Below are 14,908 nucleotides of genomic sequence, written 5' to 3'. Positions count from 1 at the left end.
TGGGGGCACAACCCTCCTTAAGATCCAAAAGGATGTTTTGACGGAGGAAAGGCTCCTACGCAATTGGAGGATGGCATCCCAACCATGGAGAACTTTCTGGGTCTGCTTTTCATGCTCTGTGAGTGTGTCCATGCTCCTCTACAGACCCGAACAAATTCACACGCTCCCCAGACCCTGGTCCCATGCTGAGCTCCTCCTTCAAAGTGTCCCCGCTGCCCCTGCGCAGTGTCGGGGGGCAGGCACTCCCACCTCGACCAGTCCGCCATCCCAGCACTTACCACCACACAGAAATCATCCATCTGGGGTTTCTTCCCCCAACTTGGGCCTGGAGCTTCCCTCCCCTGGGCCCCAGTTCCCGGCCTGTGAATCTTCCCATTATTATTATTTCTTCCAGGGAGGGAGTGGGTCCCTGCTCTCTTGAGTAAGAGGATTCCTAGAAGCAGGGCCCCCAACAAGGATTTCTGGGCACATGAGTTACTGAGAAAGTGTTTTCGAGAGAAACCTGTAAGCAAGTGAGGGAAGCAGGACCGGGCCGGGAAAGGAGCTGGGTCACCGGGGTTCCGCTGGAGTCCAGCCATAGCCTGATCCCCTGGGAACTCCGGGATGTGAATAACTCCACAGAACTGTCCCACCTTCAGACAGCCAGTCCCTGTGCTAGTCAGCCATCAGCTGAGAGCCCCCCTGTGAGGAGGGGTGAGCCCCCAGGCACTGCCCTGCCAAGACCAGTTCCCAGGACGAGGAAGCTGCCAAGACTCGCGAGCAATCCACTTTCTCCCACCACCATCAGGCTGGGAGGAAGCAGCTGTGGGCACCAGACAGCCAGGTGCTGCGGGTTCAAGGCTGAGCTGCAAGAGTGAGGGCAGGCTGCCCGAGCGCTGGGCCAATCAAACCCCTGCGGCTCTCGCACAAAGGCTCCCTCCCTCTTCCTGTTCATGGAGTCCCCCACTTACAGGTGTCTCCAGCCTCCCCGAGAATAAATGAGGGGCCATGCAAGCCCTTGAAAGTCACCAGCCCAGCTTCCTGCGAGGAAGGCAAACATTAAGCCCTCGAGAAGCTCAAGAGGTGGGAAAAGGAATCCAAAGGTCTTCTGTGTTCTTAGCTCTTGGTTGCTCCAGAGTCCAGTGCCCTCACTCCCTTTCCGTCAGGGAGCCTGGAGACCACGCCGTGGATAATCTGGTCTCAGAGCATCCCCAGGATGCTGGCTAATCCCTACAGTTTCTCTTCTGGCCTAGACACAAAGGAACTGGAAAGCCCCTAGAGGGAGAAGAGCAAATGCAGAACAGAAAGGCTGGCAACCCCTGACAGGAAAGTCCAGAGTGAGATAAAGAGCCCCACTTTGTTTCCCAAACTCTCCTCCTGCTGGCACGGCAGGAGCCAGGCTTGAGCTCAGCAGCCGGGGTAGGATGGGGGTGGGCTAACAGCCGACCAGCACCCAGGCAGTCCCAGCATCTAAGAAAGTACAGCTAGGAGAACGAGGCCGACTCGGGGAGGGGAGGGCTTGCCACAAAGAATTCCCAGGAGGGCAAACCCAGCAGAGCCGCCCTCTGGCCAACGAGAGGGACATGCAGCCTACGAGGCCTCAGCTGAAACCAAGGCAAGAAGGAGAAGCATCCGCTTTGAGACACGCGACATCTCAGAGGTTCTCATTCTAGCACTCATTAAACTCTCCCTGAGGACCAGAGATGGGGGTGTAGGGGACAGGGGGTAAGAGAAGTTGATTTTAAATTTCTGATGTCCAGGCTGCAACCCATGCTGATTACAGCAGACCCTCTGAAAGGGGCCCAGGCATGACCATTTTTCAAAAAGTTTATTTATTTTGAGTAAGAGACAGCATGAGCAGAGAGAGAGAGAGGGAGACAGAGAATCCCAAGCAGGCTCTGTGCTCTCGGCCCAGAGCCTGACGCGGGGCTCAATCCCACGAACCTCGAGATCACGACCTGAGCCGAGATCAAGAGTCCAACGCTCAGGTTAACCGACTGAGCCCCCCAGGGGCCCCGCATGATCATTTTTAAAGCCCTCCCAGGTGGTGCCAATGTACAAGCAGGACTCAGAATGATCATAAAATCTGACAAGGACAGAACTGTGTAGACTGAGGACGCCACCAAATGTACCTCAAAGCAGCGTTTCAAGAATGGAAGGAATAGGATTTTTCTAAAAGCAAACTAAGTTGGGTCTTTAGCACCCCCTCCTCATTACTAATCTTTCAAAGGGGAGAGGGGACAGTGTAGAGCATCACAAAAGATCAGTGTGTGCAGGGCCGGAGCTAGCTGATGCAAAGGGCTCAGTCGTGCAAACCAGGGCACCACACCACAGAAGCCAGGAAGCCAGCCCCAGGCTCCAGATACAAAGGAAATGCTCGCTGGAGGCCCACAGCTTCCCCTTTGGGGCCTGTCCCCACCTCTTCTCTGAGTCCTGCCCTGCCTCCCAGGGACAATCTGGAGCCCCTGGGTTGGAGTCGAAAGTTATCTGCCACAGTGCTTCATACTATAGTGTTAAAGACTTTCTCATCAGATCTCCTGAGGGACTCTGCTTTGTAACCAAGCAGTGACAGGGGAGATAGTGCTATTCCTTCTGCACGTCAGCTCCTTGGTATAGGGCAGGAAGAAGTGTCGATGGCAAACAGGAAACCCCAGCCCTATTGCACCACATGAGGAAGGAGACAAGAGTCGTGGCCTGGGACCCTGCCAAGTTCTAGAGATTGCAAGAGATTCCACCTCCTGGTTCCTGAACCTGAACCTGATCCTGTCCCAGACATGGGCAAAATTCAGGCTGCCTGGGAAAGAAATAGGGCAGGCACACTTGCCTTCCACCCACACGCTTTATTCAACGAAAGGCCCACTTACTGGCCAGGGCTGCATCCTCTCTGGGACCCGTTCACCCCACTAAACCTCCCCTCTCTGAATGTACTTCCTCTGTTCCCTTTTCCAGGCGTTTGGGCCTCCAGTGACCCACCCACATGGCTCTTCCAATCACTCTGTTCGAGAGTCTGGCACCAAATACCACCAAAGGGAGGCAAGGTTAAGGTCAAGTGTCCTAAGTGTGTGTACTGCACTTTCTCAGCTTTACATTTGGCTGTGAATAAAAGGCTTTGCCAATCCCCACCTCAAAAGCACGCTAAGCATCAAGAAAGGGGGAGCGGAAGGTATTTGGGAAGAGGTTGGCAGGTGGAAAAGGGTTTAGCAAGAGAACTAGCGGAACACTTGTCTCAGGAGGCACCTTGACCCCTGTTTCCTCCACAAATCGGGGAAAGAACACTCACGATAGTATTACTGTGCTAATAATAAAATACCAAATGCGAATCACAGCTACCATAAATGAGAGTTTACTACGGGCCACCTAGTATCTGCTTCAACCCATTGAATCCCCACAACAACCCCATGGAGAAAGAAACCCTACTATCTCCATTTTGCAGATGAAGCCAATGAGGCACAAAGAGGCCAAGCAACTTGTCCCAAACTACACAGCCAGGAAGGGATGGAGCTGGGCTCAAACCTGGGACTGTGGGCCTGAGAAGCTGACACCCTCGAGTTCTTGCAGAGCAGACCTCTCTCGAGGGGAAGGCGAAAAAAGTTTTCGGCTACAAATCAGCAGACCCGGCCACATCCAGAGGAGTGTTTCTCACACTGGAGTGTGAACCAGAATCCCCTGCAGGGCTCGTTAAACACAGACTCCTTTCCTCCTCCCCCCGGTTTCTGATTCGTACTTCTGGATGGGGTCTAAGAGTGTGTCTTCGTAACAGCCTCCCAAGTGATGCCAGCGATGCCAGTAACAAGGCTCCAGAAGCTCTATCTTATTCCTCCCAAAAAAGAACCCATGGGGAAGGCCTTATTTTCACCATTTCACAGATGAGGAAACAGAAGGTTCCAGAGATTAGGCACCTGGTCCCAGGTCACAGAGCTGACAAGAAGCCCAGGGCTCCTTCCGTGCCATCCTGGCTAAGTGCCGGCTATTGGGGGAACAGGCTGAGCAGGACCGTCAGGAACTCTGGCCACGTTGGGTCCAGGAGTCCCGGGGAGGGGAGGGAAGTGAGCGGATGGCTGGACAGACGAGCCGTGGATGAAGCAGACCCTGCAGGGACCAGGGATGGAGACCTTGGCCAGCGACTTGGGCACCTGCAGCGTCACAGAACCACAGACCCTAAGTCACATCCACCCTCCGTCTAAAGAATGAACTACCTGCACACTCGTGGGTCCCGCAAAGCACCTGCTCGCCCAGCCCGGAAAAGGCCTGGGGGCCTGACTGATGTCACATATGAGGCCTTTGCCGAGGGAAACTTGGCTCCATCCCAGGAGGCAGCCCCTGCCTGGCCCACCCTCCAGAGGAAGAGCTGAGACTCAAGCCACGTGGGGGGCTCCCCACTCAAGCAGCTTGGTCCGCGGACCCGTGCTCTTCCCACAGCCAACCAGGACCCCGGCCTGTCCTGCTCAGGCCTTCCGCGCACAGATCTGAGTGCCCAGAGCGGCTGGGGCCGATGGGAGGAAACGAGCCTGGGATTCCTGCCAGAAGGGCCCACCTCCCACTCCACACCAGTGGGCGGGAGGCCAGGTGAGTGACCTGGAAAGGCACCGCGGGGGCTCACCCAAACAATCACCTTGAGGCCCGGATGAGCAACTACTTGTTTATAGGAAAGTCTCACCGGTGTCCATGAGCTTTTGACCTTCTGGATGGATGTTGAGGAGGAAACCCAAAGAGAACCAGGGTGTTGGAGCAGGATGGGAAAAAAGGCATTAAGGGAGTAAAAAAACGCACGCACGTGGGTGTGTAGAATTTAGACTCTGTCTCAGAGAAACCACAGCCTTAGAAAGCTAACCCCCCAGTCTGACACACCTGCCAAGGAAGGGCCTGGTCGCATCGACCTCCCTAGAGCAGCACCTTCATCGCCTTCGACCAGAGGGGCCTTGCCAAGATTAACCCTTTAGGGGGCTAAACTTCATCAACGAGCAAGATTCTGTCTGGCGGAGCTGGCCTGAGGAAAAGAAGGGAACACTGGCCCTGATCAGGCAAACAAGACTGAGCATTCCTTGACCTGCATCTCTCAGAAGCAAGAGCTGCTTTATAGGCTGGTTTAATGTTCAATCACAGGAAGGGCAAATTAGGCTTTCCTCCAGCCCAGTAATGATGGGGTTGAGGTGGGCCCCATGCCACAGGGAGGGCCCAAGGTCTGCATGAGTCCTCGTGCTTGGAGCCCCCTCTCGCCATCTGTGGTTAGCATCTCAGCTCTGCGGGGACGTGCCGACCCATCTGGGCAGGTGGGGAGGGGTTGCCTTTAGTTCCCTGTTTCCGACAAGCACAGGTTTCTTTCTGGCCACTCTTCCTGTTTACCGAGTGATTTCTCTGAGACTCATCTCTGACCTCACTTCCCCTTCCTCAGGGAACCCCAGCAGTTCTTCCTTTTTTGGTGCTCTAGGCCAAGATTCTGAGTTTCGTGTGGCGAGATGTTGGGGTTTCTGCTCCTTGCTCGCTGGCCAGAACTGGAAACCCAAGAGCCAGGATCACGGGCCTTCCTCCCCCCACGATGGGCAGGTTCCTCTCGCTTCAGAAGCAGTAAGGAAGGGACGGCAAAGGAAGAGTCCAGTATGTGCTGGGCCCTCCCTGGGGGCAGCCATGGTGGCCATCTTACATCCACCCTCCTTTAACTCCCTCAACACCCTGTGTGTGTGGAAAAAAACGGCTGATCTCAGACCCTTCCTAGTACCAGGAGAGATGGCTCATCTGGGGGTTTCCAGAACATTTCCAAGAGGCTGAGGGGAAGTTTTCCACAAAACCACATTCACACCCTCCTCTGCCAGCCCTACAACCAGCCAAATGACCCTAAAGAAACCTCAACACCATGAAACACCGGAGTTCTCCTCAAAATGGGATTCAAAGGCCGTCTCTGTAAACTCTTCACACTTCCCCAACCGTCTAGGATTAAAAGAGCAGCCTGCCATGGGGCAGAGAGAAAACAGGCAGAGCCAGGTAAAGAAACTTCCAGAGCCCAGTGGGCAAGTCTGTCCCTCCCAGACCTACACACATCCTATTGCTGACTCCGTGGAGAGCCTGACAGGCCCTTCCAGGAACTCGCTTACCAAGGAACTTGAGGCCTTTCCCACAGAACAAGGTGTTCAGAGAAAAGCCACTTGATCCACTCCCGTGAGGCCTGAGCACGTGACCTGGTTTCCCAATGCCGGGTCCCAAAGCTTCCCAACCCCCTCTCAGACTCAGTCTGAAGCCAAAGTGTACACACCATCTCCCCTGTTCCCAACCCCACTACACCATGTCCCTGATTAGCTCGTCACACACATAAGGATGTGATCCTTCACCCAAATGTCTATATATCCAACTGTAAGATCCCGTATGGAGCTTCAGGAAGTGGGAACTCGCTATCTAAGGCTACTGCCCATCTCTCCAGAGCACTTCGGGCCTCATGGACCCCCACCAACTAAAGTCCTCCCTGCCTGCCCGCCAGGCCACCTTGCCTGTGAACAGAACATTCAGCAGCCATGTCTTCGGCCACCGTGGTGGGCATTTAGCAGGTCAAGTTGAGCCTCAGAGCCTGGAACATACAAAGGATGCTTGAAATTGATCTTGAGGGTCTCGTTCTCAATCTCCAAGGAAGATGGCCTCAACAACCCACCTCCACCTGGCTTGGACCTCACTCACTGCAGGACAGCTCTTAGGCTCAAGGCACAGTGAGCCCCACGTGCACCCCCTCAAACCCACCACAGCAGCCGCGGTCTGCGACGTGAGGCCCAGCTGCCAGCGACCAGCAAGCCACAACCGGGGTCGGCCCTGAGGCCCACAGGGCTGCATTCATCGGTGCCTGGCTGCCTGCCTTGCCCTGCTGGGCTGACTGCGAGGTCAGACCCTGCCCCCCACCCCAGGCGGTGATGGCAAGGGCGTGAAGGATGGCCAGGACATCGTGGCCCGCCTGAAATGAAACCACCAAGGACCAAATGCCACCACCTCATCCCAAGGCTTTCTCTTTCTTTCTTTTTATGACCTCAGCAAAGCACCCATCTTTATCCATTTAAAAAATACAGATAAGTGGGGCACCGGGGTACTACAGTTGGTTGGGCGCCCGACTTTGGCTGGGGTCATGATCTCACAGCTTGTGAGTTCGAGCTCTGTGTCAGGCTCTGTGCTGACAGTTTAGAGCCTGGAGCCTGCTTCGGATTCTGTGTCTGCTCCTCTCCCACTGGCACGCTCTGTCTCTCTCACAAAAATAAATAAACATTTAAAAAATTAACATAGATAAGCAAAAAGATTATGATCCATGAAAGGACAATTATTGAATGATTCCAATTCTATGAGATACCACTGTAAATGGAATAGAGGCTGCCCAGCGCTTAAGGGTAGGGAATGGGAAGCCGATGTTTAATGGGCACAGAGCCTTTGTTTGGGATGATGGAAAAGTTCTGGAAATGGATACTGGAGATGGCTGTATAACAATGGGAATGCACTTAATGTCCCTGCAGCTGTCTGAATGTTTGTATCCCTCCACCTTCATATGCTAAAATCCTAACCCAAAATGCGATGGTGTATGCAGGTGTCTGGGTGGCTCCGTCAGTTAAGCGTCCGACTTCGGCTCAGGTCATGATTTCCTGGTCCATGAGTTTGAGTACCACGTCTGGTTCTGTCCTGACGCTCAGAGGCTGGAGCCTGCTTCGGATTCTGTATCTCCCTCGCTCTCTGCCCCTCCCCGACTTGTGCTCTGTCTCTGTCTCTCTCTGAAAGTTTTTAAAAAATTTTTAAAAAGACACGTGATGGGATGAGGAAATGGGGCCTTTGGGTATGATTCATGGGGGTGGCTCTCCCCTCATGAATGGCATTGGTGGCCCTATAAAAGAGATCCCACAGAGTCCCCCACCCCACCTTTCTGCCATGTGAAGATATAATGTGAAGTTGGAGACCTGGAAAAGGCTCTCACCTGCCCGTGCTGGCACCCTGACCTTAGACTTCCAGCCTCTAGAACCATGAGAAATACATTTCCGTAGTTTTTAACTCAGTCGGTGGTATCATGTTACAACAGCCCCTGAACTGTAGGCTTAAAAGTGATGAAAGGGGTATATTTTATATTATGTATATTTTACCAATTAAAAATAAAAAATATACTTATTTAAATTTAAAAAAGACTAAGATCAGGGATGCGTGGGTGGCTCAGGTGGTTAAGCGTCTGACTCTTGATATCAGCTCAGGTCATAATCTCGCAGTCGTGAGATCAAGCCCCGTGTCTGCTTGGGATTCTGCCTCTCTCTCTCTCTCTCTGCCCCTTCCCCACTGTGCTTTCTTTTGCTCTCAAAACAAATAAATATTTTTTAAAAAAGACTAAGATCACCACCTCCCCAGATTTCACCAGAGACAATCACTATGAACATTTTGCCGTACATCCTTCCAGAGACAAATATTAAATAGGGAGTATGATACATTATACATATGATGTATATGTATATATACCATATACATCATGTGTACATATGTACATGTATACATGTACATATATACATGTGTACATCTGATGTATACATATATATGATGTACATCATGGTATATATACATATATATACACACATGGTATATATACATATACATATATATACATCATGGTATATATACATATACATATGATGTATACATATATATGATGTATACATATACATCTGATGTATATGTATATATACATACATATATGATGTACATCATGGTATATATACATATATATACACACATGGTATATATACATATACATATACATATATATACATCATGGTATATATACATATACATATGATGTATACATATATATGATGTATACATATATATGATGTATATGTATATATACATATACATCTGATGTATACATATGATACAAATAGCACAGTTTGGTAACCTGCTTTTTAGAAATATCGTATTTTTCCATGCTAATAGCTGTACATCTATACTGTGTATTTTCTGTAGCCACACAGTATTCCAACGTTAGATATGCAGTCTTCCCTGCCATCCCAAAGTAGAACATTCCTATGAAAATTTATAAGCCAAAGTATAAAGTAAAGAAGCAATTCCCATTAATTTTTATGGAAAAATGTTTTAGCACTCCCAGACCCAAAAATAACCTCTCTTGGGCTTTTCCAATACCTCAGGACACATCTTGCTAACAGACACACAAAATAAGCTGAAATAAGCACAGGTGCTCCTAGAAACAGTTCAAGTTCAAAGTTCTGGGGCTCGATGCCAACATCCTGAGTGCAGGTCCCGCGGAAGGGGCTTGCGGGACCACTCTCCGTGCACTGGTTGTCCGCAGCCTCTGCACTGGTTTGCTGCAAAACAAACACTGAACGCTATGTTTGCTTTTCGCCTTTTTCCCTAAAAATGAAAATCCCCTCAGACTTCTGTCAGAAAAAAACAGGTACTAATGTAGGTCTTTCATAAAAGCCAAGCAGCATAAGGCAAACAACTTTCCAAAAGCGAGGAATGCCTGTACCATAATTAACAAGCTTACTTTTGTTGGGATTTAGCCTCCATTTTGGTGGTGGTTGTTATTATTACAAATAATGCCGCCAGGGACATCCCTGTGCACGTATTTCCCTGCACTTGTCCAATTATATCCTTAGGGTAAGATCTCCTACCGGTGGAACTGCTGAGTCAGGGACTCCCTCAGGATAGCTGTCAACAGAGATTTAGGAGTGGATCACACCAGGCATGTTGAATTCTGTCATACAAAAGTCTCCTTCTCCAGGTGGACTTCTCCTGGCTTTCACTTGGGGGTCTGTGACATCGCACTGTGGTTCAGGAAAGCGGGGACAGTCTTTTCCATAAGATACCAGCTCCTCTCTCCCCCACACACAGGCCTCCTCAGGGGACACACCATGCCTGTGTCATGACGAGAAACCAGCACACAAGGAAGGCAGAACGTGGCTGGGCTAATCTCTACTGAATTCCCTTTTGCCAGCACGGAAGACTACAGCAAAAGACTCGAAGAGGGCCCAGTGCTGGGCGCCCTGGGGTGGGCAATAGAAGTATGGACGCATGAAAGATTTTTCCTTTGTGAAAGGTTTTGTTCTTGAGTAGGCGCAAGAAGAATGCAGTGGACTCTTCCTAAAGAGACCCAGGGGTAGAAGGATTTAGTGGAATAATCTAATTCCTTACCTTGGAGATGGGGAAACTGAGGCCTCAAAAGACTATAGCATAAACATTTCAATAGTCCCTAAATAAACCCCAGATGAATCTCATACAAAGCGATTCAGCCAGCCGTTCAAGGGCAGAGCTTGAACGTACCTCAAGTTTGGGATGTCTTGTACAATTCTTAACCTTCTTCACTTGGTGTACAAAATTGAAAATTAAGACCACTGAGGCCACATCCCAGCTCAGTCACGATCACCTACGACTGGAGCTGTTCCTACTGGCTCTCAAGAGCTGACTATGTACATCTCTTCCCAACTCAGTGTTCATGGCGCCATGTTGGTAACTTGAAATCAGCCACGGTGGAAGTATTTACACTATAGAAATCAACAAATACCACAAAGCAGGGCTCCCCCTCCAACCTATGGAGAGTCCAGTTGTTCAACATTTATCACTGGTCACAGCCTAGATGTGAAAGCCATGAGCAGATAAACTCAGTTTCCTCACCTAGCCTAAGGATAGCTTCTTTCCCAAGCATTACAATTGGCCATCCATGGGCCATCATAATACCCACGCCCAAATCCACCATGGTCCCTTCTATACTAATCAGTGAGAAGCAAATGTCTGCCTGAATGCCTGCTCTGTGCCAGGCTCCTGTCTGAATGCACATCACAATATCACTGTGGGATAGTTATCATTTCCATCTTACAATTACGGAAACTGAGGCTCAGTGACATTAAATTACTGTTTACATTTACTGTTAAATGACTGTGAACTAAATCCTATCCTAGGTTGGTTTCCTCTGGAGTTGACCTTCAAACAAGCGTCTGAGTGCAAGTGGAGGGGGCCTGGGAAAGTGGAACAGGGAAGGGACAGCAGCCAGTGAAGGGAGCCAGTTACTAGGCGACTCTGGCAGACAGCGTAGCATGTGCCCCCAAGTCCCCAGCAGAGAAGTGAGGGAACTGGGGTATTTATACGCCTTCTGTCATCAGTCACTGGAAGGGAGCACGGGACGATGCTGACAGCATCTATTACATTGTCCAATATCATGCAGCTGAAAATGGTTAAAACAGCATTCAGAGTCCAAATCCAATATTCTGCATTACTCTTTTAGAAATGAGTAGTTAGGGGAGCCTAGGTGGCTCAGTTGGTTAAGCGTCCAACTTCAGCTCAGGTCATGACCTCGTGGTTCATGGGTTTGAGCCCCATATCAGGCTCTGTGCCAACAGCTCAGAGCCTGGAGCCTGCTTCAGATTCTGTGTCTCCTACTCTCTCTCTCCCCACACCCCTCCTCTCTAAAATAAATAAACAATTAAAAAAAAATAAAAATGAGCACTTGATCTAACAAACACTTAACTGAGTGCCAAGTATGGGTAAAGTGCCATGCTGGTCAAGTACACCTATCTTGCCAAATCACTCTGGGTTGAGATGCCCAAGGACAGCACAAGGTATGTTTTGTCAAGTTTTATCAATGGACTGAATAGGCAAAGTCCTTCTAAGTCACTTTGCTCATCCCATGGGAATTAGCTAAGAGCCCCTCCCTGCCCCCTACTTCGGGGAAAGGTTTCCGTGTCTGATTCAGCAACAGCTGGCTTGGACCGGAGTTCCACATCCTTGAGCTGTCGCCCCAAGCAGCTGTGACAACCTGTGATTACAGGCTCCGGAGTCGGCCTGCCGTCCCAGAGCTGATCAAAAATGCCCCACTGGACGCCCCGCCGGCCCTGTTTACTGTGCCCGGCTTCCCTTCATCCTCACACAGACACCTCCGTGGGAACCCACAAGGCAGCCAAAGAAACGAAACCAGCCATCACAGATCTGCTGGAGCTTACCCCATCTTAAGGACTTACTTAAAATTCTTCTGGAGATGCAGAGAGGTGCTTAAATAGGGCAGTGTGTCATTAGGGTAAATCACCGGACCCTACTGTAAAGAGCGGTGGGAGAAGCAGGGAGGAGGCAGGAGGGGACCGCTGCCCTAGCTCTGTAAACCGCGTGGCCGCAGCCCTCAGCAACTATGTCTTGAAGACAGAGAGACTGGCTGTCTTCTGGTCTGAGCACACTGCTGAGACCCGCACAGCTTCCCACCCTGGGGGAGAGAAGGAGACACAGGCAAGTCCCGGTCCATCTCCTAGCCTCTCGGCGGGGTTCTCTGGCAATCTGGTCCTGCCTCCACACCCCCTCCCGTTGGGGACACTTCCTGCCCGAGTACCCAAGGAGGACCAAAGGCAAGAATCAGGCCAACGTTCTTTTGTGCTTCAGGCCAGCCTTTGGTACTCCAGCGGAGGTGCCAGGATGTGCGGTCCTGGGCACGGCTCCAGCCAAGCCTCTCGGCCATTCCTAAGCAGCTCACACACAGAAGGCAGACGCGAAGCCTGGCTCCGGGGCCCCAGGAAATAGACCAAGAAATCAAAGCAAAACCAGTGGGTGACTGGCAGGCCCCAGGTAAGACAGCGCCTCTGAGACCAGGGAGGATTGAGGGGCTGAGAAGAAGGCGTAGGGTCATCTACGACTCCTAACTGACTTCCAAAGGGACACAAACTGGAGAGAGGGCCTGGAGCCCCAAACAGAAGCCGTGTAGACATGCAGAGAGGTGGGTGGGCTTGAAGCCCCAGAGGCAGAAGGAGACCCCCTCAGGAAGGTGGGGATGCCTCCCAGGGGAGGAACACAGGCACAAGTGTACATGTCCTGGCCCAGGCAGTCAGGTGCAGAGGGCACACCCCCACCTTCCCCTGGGGGGCGGGGGGCAGCCCTGGGGGCACCAGGTCCCCTGGCCTCCTTTCAGCCAGGCTCCCTGAAGATACCCCTCATGTTAACTGATTTCACCAGCACAAAAATGAGGGTGAGGAGCCTGGGCTGTGTCTGGGCCACACCCCCGCTAGATGATCCTGCCTCCCAACAGGCACCCCCGCTCTCCTGTCTTCTGAAGGAGGGGCAGGACTCCCTACCCAGTGTCCCCAGCACAGGGAATCCCCAGCTGTCCCAGCCCACACTCCCTGGTGCCCAGGCAGGCTGTACCTATGGCCTCCTCTCCTTCTGCCAGGGCAAGAACTCTCGACCGTCTTTCCCAACCTACCCCGCCTCTCCGAGCTCAGCCACCAGTTGAGGCCGTCTTGCAGCCTCCCTGGGCCCAGCGGACTGCCTGATCCAGAGCAGAAAGCTGGTGCCCACCCTCAGCCGCTCCAGGGTCTCTGTTCCCAAGTGGGCCCCTCCCAGGCTGACTCCATGCTTAGTCCTTGGGACACTGCATTCGATACAAGCTAAAAACAAAATAAAAACAAAAAAATAAAATAAAATAAACCCCAAAAACCCAGAACACCTCTCCTCAAAATAATATCTCTTAGCCGTGAGAACTTTCTTCAATTCCTCAGACCACCTGCAGAAAGAGTTCCCAGTAAATAAATGCGGGCTGATAAGCAAAATAAATCCAAGCCCACATTCCTCCTCCAGACGCTCTGGCAAGAAGGCCCCTGGCTCGGAATCACAGCTGTTTAAAAGAATCATTGTTTCTAATTCTTTCCTCCCATTGTATCAAGATCAACCCGGGCAGGAACAGAGTCTCACTCTGGGATGAATTGTTATTTGTCAGCTCGCCGGTTCAAACTTTCATTCATCACGTCAAGGTACTTACTATAAACCTGGCCAACGCTAGTCACAGCCTCTGTCCTCTGGGAGAACCGGGATTCCAGACACCTGGGAAGCCTAGCGCTCAGCTCCTGCTGTCCCTGAGGGGCAGAGGTGCTGTGAACAGCCCAGGACCCACAGAGAGCCCTAGAGTCAGATGGAGCCCTCGGTCTCCCTGTGGGGCCACCTCGCCTCTCTGTGCTGTCCCCAGGGCTCCCCCCGCTCAAGAGCGGAATGCAAAACAGGCGCGCGGAATGCAAAGCGGGCGCCCGAAATGCAGAAGTGCCCAGGTCGCCCAAGGCACCTGCCTCTCTCGGGCAGGAGAGGACGCCAAGCCGAGGTCCCCAACGACCTCAGCACTAGCTCGGTAGGCGGGCGGGGAGACCGCAAAAGGGAAGTGCCACGAGGAGCAAGGGCCCCCGTGGCCCTGCGCCCTCCCGGAGGAGACGCGGGCGCGCCGCCCGCCCGCGCTGGGTACCGGAACCCGCCTCTGGGGAACCGTCCGTTGGGCAGGGAAGCTGGGGCCGGGCTGGGGTCGGGCACTCCCTGCGCTGTCCGGGCCTGCCATCCTTGCACCTGCTGCCCGGCCCCAGCTCACCACGGAGTCTCGGGAACCCCAAAGAAGGGGTGGGGGCGCCTTCCTGCCGCCGCCCCCGGCGCGGGGAGAAGGAAAGACCCCCAGGGGTCGCGGGGGAAGACGAGCTTGGAGCCACAACTTTCTCCGACCAGAAGGTGGGCGTGCAGGGCTTGGCGCCTAGGCGGCCCCCGGGGAGTCTGCACGCCCAGGAACCCCGGCGGCCGGGGGAGGAGGGAGGAGACCAAGGCAGGCGAGGACTGAGGCGCTGACCTGGACCCGGCGGGGAACACCGCGGGAAAACTTTCGGCGAGGCTGGAGGGAGGCAGGGGAGAGACGACCGGCCCGCGCCCGGCACCTTGCGCCCCGCATCCCGCGCCCGCTGCCGCGCGCCCCGAGCCTTGCCTGCGTCCCCAGCCGGCTGCATCGCCCGCGGAGTTGAAAAGTGGGGGTGCCTCGGCGGGGGGGTTGCTCCAGCCCGCGCCTGGGTCAGCGATCCGCGGGCCCAGCTCAAATCCAGTCGGGCAGCGCAGGCGGCGGCCGCGCGATTGGGGGTCGAGCGCCCCGCCCTCCTCGCCTCCCCTCCGCCCCTCCCGCCCCCTCTGCCTTTATCTGTCC

General features: G+C 52.8%; 1 protein-coding gene across 3 annotated transcripts in view; it reads right to left on the bottom strand.

Annotated features, from left to right (window-relative positions):
- The window catches only part of RASSF2 (Ras association domain family member 2), a 42,710-nt gene extending 27,857 nt beyond the window's left edge, over nt 1-14,853 (bottom strand). The window contains exon 1 of one of the 3 annotated variants that reach the window (XM_077766915.1): nt 14,696-14,853. The gene's annotated coding sequence lies outside the window, so the exon portion shown is untranslated. The other 2 variants (XM_077766917.1, XM_077766916.1) reach the window with 2 other exon arrangements.
- Between the last annotated feature and the right edge of the window lie 55 nt (nt 14,854-14,908).

This window comes from Crocuta crocuta, unplaced genomic scaffold (assembly GCF_008692635.1).
Source record: "Crocuta crocuta isolate KB4526 unplaced genomic scaffold, BGI_CrCroc_1.0 scaffold15, whole genome shotgun sequence".
In the NCBI taxonomy this organism is placed as follows: domain Eukaryota; kingdom Metazoa; phylum Chordata; class Mammalia; order Carnivora; family Hyaenidae; genus Crocuta; species Crocuta crocuta.
This window is presented reverse-complemented; position numbering and strand designations above follow the sequence as displayed.